General features: G+C 40.6%; 1 long non-coding RNA gene across 1 annotated transcript in view; it reads right to left on the reverse strand.

Annotated features, from left to right (window-relative positions):
• Positions 1-4812, reverse strand: part of LOC144824464 (uncharacterized) — a 75935-nt gene extending 71123 nt beyond the window's left edge. The window contains exon 1 of the long non-coding RNA XR_013608963.1: positions 4697-4812. This is a non-coding gene — a long non-coding RNA (uncharacterized LOC144824464). The remainder of the gene's footprint in view (positions 1-4696) is intronic.
• Between the last annotated feature and the right edge of the window lie 1703 nt (positions 4813-6515).

The raw sequence follows: 6515 nt of genomic DNA on the forward strand, positions 1-6515 counted from the left end.
TTTGACAGAAAAACTTTCTTTTGGAATGCATTTTTGTAGGTGGACACAGTACAGTTTGCTGCACTATATTCACTGTAAAAAATGACTATGCAAATCTGTGTACCTTTTTTGATAGTTTGACTCTGGAATTGGATTCCATCTTGGATTATGGATTGTTATTATGGATTTTTGGATTGCAGAAGACTCTTGGCGAAATGTGGGATTGTACGCAAGTCCAAGAGCCGTAGAAAGAAAACAACTTAAGATAGGAAACAAAACTTTTTTTAATTAAAAAACAAAAAATTAAACATTGCCTATTGAATTAGCAACATTGAAATACAAAACAGGCAATTAAGGTAGGCATTAGTGAAGGATAGAAATGTAGTATGTGGGCAATATTGTCTAGGTAGTCTGTAACCACCATCAACGAAAATTGTTGAATTTGACACAATAGTCAATTGGGCATTTCTTATGTTCTTTTTGACATTTGTTGGTTCAGACTACCAGTCAATGATTGTACTATTCTCATTTCTTGGAAACTTTGCTCCTTCTTCAAAATTTCCCAAAATAGATATAAGTTAGGGTGAGTTCTTCTGATTGATTTGTTGAAGGAAGGATTTGTGCCATCTCTCTATGACATTGTTTGTTTTTGCTCCTCCATCTAAGCAGGTTGTGTAACTTTTTTCACCCCATCACATGTTAATGTGGCTTCCTCCTGTGACCTGACCTGCTTTGATGGCCAATCCTTGTGTCCTGAAAGTAATTTAGAAGGGGTGCCAATGTTTCTTTGTTTGTAGTAAAATATTGTGAATCAGTCATTGATGTGTAGTATTTATCCACACAGTTAGTAGGAACAAAGCGCAGGGCAGTTAGTTTTTTAACTCGAATTGCAGTTTACTGTCTAATATGTAATCCTCAACTAAGGATTTTTTTTAATTTTTCTCCCATGCGCCTGTGAAAAGTGAAAAATAAATCCTTGAATTTGGGTATCCGGATACATTTTGGTGATGGTGTTAATCATGGGTAATTCAAAGTCAATTAACACTTTTCTAGGACTTTTGTTCAGGGTTTTAGATTTTACCACTGTTAAAAATTCAGTGTATGATGCAGTTTACTTATTAGAGAGTAAACTGTAGACTAAAGGAACTACAGTGTGTTGAATGTTGATGTGAATAAGGTATATTTGGGTGAATGGGTGGGGTATGGATTTAAATGTCCCATTCATCACCCAAATATCACTCCGATTTCACTAGGTTATGGTGTGTGCTAAAGATTAGATTAGTATTCGTTTTTGAGGGTTTTTGTTGTCATGCAAAAGAAGGGTTTCATTAGTAACATTGATAGTTAGTTCAGGAAGAATGTTAATATCAGAGTTTGTTTGGGGTGTTACACGTTGGGGGTTACTTGCCTGTTTTTTTCGCTGTACAATTCTGCTTAAGTTTAGGATTTTGGGCATACAACTTGCTACATGCATAGGAATGTTTTGGGATACCTCTCTCAAAACCGTGCAACAAGGTTCATTGGAAGTGGATGCAAGGTCTTTCATTTGATTTATGTTTTCTCTAACCTCAATCTTCATTGCAGAGGAAGAGTGGTTATGCTCTGTGGTCCTTTCAACAATGTCACCAAGAGTAAACGCTCTGCCTGCGCACTGGGATGAGTAATATTGCACACACCTCCAATGACACCTGGGCTCTGTTAATGTCTCCTTACAATGAACTTAGCCACTGTACTTCAATAATCTATTGCCTCTGTTGGATAACATGTATGTTACCTTTTTCCAGTTGCCATCTTGATGGAAAAAAATAAAGAAAGTGATTATGTGTGTTAGTTATTTGATTTTTTTTATTGTTTGCAACCTGCGAGAAAAAAATCTGGTTAATGGTTTGTTGGCTGCCTATTGACTTTTCAAATTACATACTTTTTGATAGATTGTTTAACTTTGATTTTGCAAGCTAAGATTTCGTAATATGTTTTTTTAGATGACTCCTTGTGAAAAGAAAAATAGGCTTTATATATGGGTAATGTAATTTCCCGCACCTTATTAAGGTTTTATCACTTGTTTGCTTGTCCTTTTGATGGCATAGAACTTTCTCCTGGTGGTTTGGCGGACTTAGGGCCGATTCCAATCTCAATCGGAAAGCATACTGAACGACCCGGGTCCGAAATGCTTGCCATACGACTCGGATCGGGGGAGACTGATCGAATGAGAATGATACATTTGAATGCATCCGGATACGATTCGGTCGGACTCCCATTGATTTCAAGGGAGCCTGTGTACCGAACGTGTACACAGGCTCGCATTGACAAAAGGGGTGGTTGGGGATAACCGTGCACCCTGTGGCGGGCACTCATTCCACACTGTGCATGATTGGGAAGAGGGGACACATGGGTACCCCCTCAGGCCCAATTAAGAGGGCCCCAGATAAAGGGGGGCCTGCTACGGGCCCCCAAAGACCGATTCCACAAGCCTATTCGATCCGGGTAAACTGAATCCGAAAGGCTGTTCGAATCGGTCATCGTACTTGCTCACTCGGAAAACCTAGTCCGTAAAGCTGTACGAATCGGCTCTGGAAGGCTCTATCTCTCTGAATGCTATACGGAACAAGCACTAAGGTTTTCAGGGCATCGTACTTGGTTGTTTCGAACGATTCGGTCAGAAACAAGGGCTCCGGATCGGTTTAGGCAATTCCAAATCCAATTCGGAGCCCTACCGACCGAGATCGGAATCGAACCCCTAGGAGCCCATTAGGATGGCGGGCGAATTTCCCCTGCCAGGCTGGCGGTACCCACCGCCAGCCTGGCAGGGGCAATCCGCCCGCCATCAGCACCTAAATTCCCCCCGCCATATTAGGATGGCAGGGGGACCGCGGCGGATGGAAAGACCGTCCGCCGCTTTTCCACCCCGGTCGCAAGGCGACCGGGGCGGCAAAGGTTTAATATGGTGGCGGTGTCTATTAGACACCGCCAGCCATATTATGATGGGCTTAAACAGATGCCTTTCCGTGGCGGCATTGAAAGGCATGCGGTCTTCACTTCGGAGGCCCCCTTCGGGCCCCCATGGTGAAGGTGGGGGTGGAGGGTGCACATGGGGTGTACCTGTGGTACCCCCCTGCATTTGCATACACAATGAGGCAGGCACCACACGGTGCCTGCCGCTTTGTGTATGCAAATGTATACATGCATTTTTAGCATTGTGGCGGGGGGCTGAGAGCACCGCCCGCCACAATGTTAAAAATGCATGATGCGCCCGCCACTGTGTCGGACGCATCCTAATATGCAGTGCGGGACCGCCGCTCAGCTCGCGGCGGTCCCGTTTTCCGCAAGGGCGGCGGGCGGGCAAAGTCCGCCCGCCATCCTAATGGGGGCCTTAGTATTCTCCCTTCTGGATGATGTTGGGTATGTCTGAAAGAAAAGTTGAGATTAACTGAGCTCTTTGAAATTAATGTTTGCTTGGCCTGCTTTTGCCATTTTTTATTTGGTTTTTAAAGAGATTTTTGTTTGCCTTGCCTTTTGGATACTAATGCTTAATGTTCTAGTTTTCACTGTATCGTTAGGGTTTCCAAATAAATTACCTCTAAAAGATCTTTTGCTTGTTGAGTAGGTGCTGGTGACAATGGGTGGAAGTGTTTGTAAAGAAAGAGAGGTGCCCCCAACTATAATTCCTAAATCGGGGTAAGTAAAGCAGTTGCAAAAATATATTTAGGAAGAACAATTACATATGGGCCTAAAAACATCATCATATAACACTAACAATATAAATATTCTGTGATAATAAATTAACCAACCGGAATTTGGAGGACAAAATTCACAAGTAGTTGCCAGATATATTTTTATATATTTATTAACAGATTAAGATGTATAGAAAATATTGTCTTTATACTGGATGACTGACTGATATTATTATTTACTCAATGTCACTACAAAGATATATATAATCACAAATTCAAAAATCAATACAAAAAATGCCTATTAGTACAAAACATTATTCTAAGGCAAAAACAATAAACAATGATTTCATGGCTCAACAGATAAGTAGATCCTACGAGCGTTTCCGCTATCAGCCTTCATCAAGTAGCCATGATTAGAATTTCGATGAACAACCTACGCATAATACAAATAATCAAAAAAGAGGTATGTAAGTGTCATGTGTGGGTACTATATACATTAAAAATCGCCTCTTTACGATGAGGTCAATCAATATCAAAAAAGTATTCATTAAAACATGCTACTAGTCAATATACATTAATTCTAATTACAAAAAATTGGTGCCATATTAAATTTAAAAACACCCAGACCATCACTAAAAGTATCATATATATACACAATCTCTATTGAGTTTTAAAGCTTCACTAGAGCAAAGCATTAGAGAAAAAGGAAGGATGGAAACAACCAAGGCAAGATTGAAGGGGATGCATGGGAAAAAACAAGAGGGTGAAAAGATATTTGAGAAGGATACCTTTTGTAGTGAGTTGTCATAACACTATTGGTTCCAATGTATGACATAAATACTACTGGCAAATGAATCCACGGCTGTACTACTTAATGACCAGAAAATACCCTCAATGTACTCGTTGGAAAGTGGTATTTAAACTAGGAAAACGCTATAAATGTATAGCGTAATGTTAATACAGGATCAGCCAACGATGTAACCTATCTAAGCGGGATCGATCTATTAACATATTTTAGAGGTTACAGCTTATATATATTTTTTTACCTCTTCTAATATCAAAGGTGACTTCCTAAGTAGTCCACAGAGATGAATAATTAATTGCAGCTTCGATTCAAAGAGAACATAATCAGCATACGGGTTGTTTATTTAACAAAACTGAAAATAGAAAAGGAAAGGAATGAAATTAGCAACAGGTGCAGGGATTAGCTGATGAATAGCAAAAGGGGACAAATCCCGGGAATCAGTGCGCCATGTGAACAAGACTAAATTCACTCCGACGTAAGGGTGCCGGATGGAAGAAAAGTGTACAGTATATTCTTGTGTAGCAAAACAACAAGTGTGATAGCTAATATGGCTACATGAGACTAGAAAGGAGGGTTAAACCAAAAAATTTATGAAAAGGTGTTGGTAACTGTAGTGTGGCCAATATTGATTTCAATAGACCAGGAAAATAGTGGTACAGAAGATGATAATTCTAAGTACCTCAATACAATGCCTGAGCTGTATCAGGTGAACTAACTCTGAACTTGATGCCGGAAAAAAGGGATGGCGATTGACACAGTACACCTGAAGAAAAGATAAAGACTGAATGAGAGCGAGTCCTTATGTGTAAATCAATGATTTATACATATAAGTCCTTCAGCTACTTACTCAGGAACTGTTTAAGTGGGCCCAATGTATTAACTAAGCGTTTTCCATCCTAGTGTGAACAACCTTAGCCCGGCAAGCACCTAAGGGAGTAGGTTGAAAAAGTGGTATCAGACACGATAATTAAACTAAAAAGTTGACGCAGCAAAAGAATAATGCTCGACATCACACTGTCAAATGTCGATATCCAAGTTTACCGATTGGCCCGTGATGGGCAGGAGTTTACTGGGGTCCGTATCTTCGGTAGATTCGGCTCGGGATCTGCCTGTATGGTGTACCGCACGGCTAGTCGGGCCGCGGGAGAGTCCCTAAATACTCGGCTTCCGGAATCCGTCCACGCGTTTCTGAAGTGGATGTGCCAAAATGCCAAGTCAATTATGGTAGAAAGAAAAGAAGGAACCGGAAATGTCGTTCTCAGGCAAGTGATGAGAGCGCCCATCATGGGATGGGCCAAAGCTAAATAAATTGCAATGTTCATATTTTAATCTGTGACACAGAAAGAGTAATTTTCTGGTTATATCTCCAAGAAAGAAGAAGAACCTTGACAGCATTAGCGAACCGCCATATCCACTGTGATGTCAACTATTTGTTGAATGACCCTATCAGATGTTAGCGCCTAAAATAAAGATTACTGTACAGCTTATTGATCTCTCATGGGGGATAAATGATGATACTAAAGTTTGAAACAAAGCCTTGTTCCACATCAAGATAACCAATGTGTAAGCCAATGGGATGATATGTGTGTGGGAAAACCCAAAGGGAGTCAATGAAGCCTCATTACGCCAACCCCCCAGTGTTGATAACTTTGAATCAACAACAATTGTATTTCAGTACCTGGTCCCAAGGTATTTCATTGTTCATCCCATCTTGATAGGTGTTCAGAACAAAGATCCAATACACCTCTCTACATTTACGCACATTGGTGCTCATGCTGCCTGAAGTGATGCGGATTTTCTCCAAAATCAGCCATCGAATATCTTCCGCTGTGTGTTTAGCCTCTAGATAATGTTTAACTAGAGGTGCTTGTGTTTTATGAGTACGGATGGATGATCTATGCTCTGATAGTCTTGTTGACATCATGCGCTCCGTTTCACCCACATAGCCTTTATTACAGGGGCATAACAGAAGGTAAACAACGTTAGTTGTTCTACAATTGGTTAAGATGTTTAAATTGAATTCCACCCCATTGAAGGTGAATTTTCTTGCTTCGATGGCA

Source organism: Lissotriton helveticus, chromosome 3_1 (assembly GCF_964261635.1).
Source record: "Lissotriton helveticus chromosome 3_1, aLisHel1.1, whole genome shotgun sequence".
Lineage (NCBI taxonomy): Eukaryota > Metazoa > Chordata > Amphibia > Caudata > Salamandridae > Lissotriton > Lissotriton helveticus.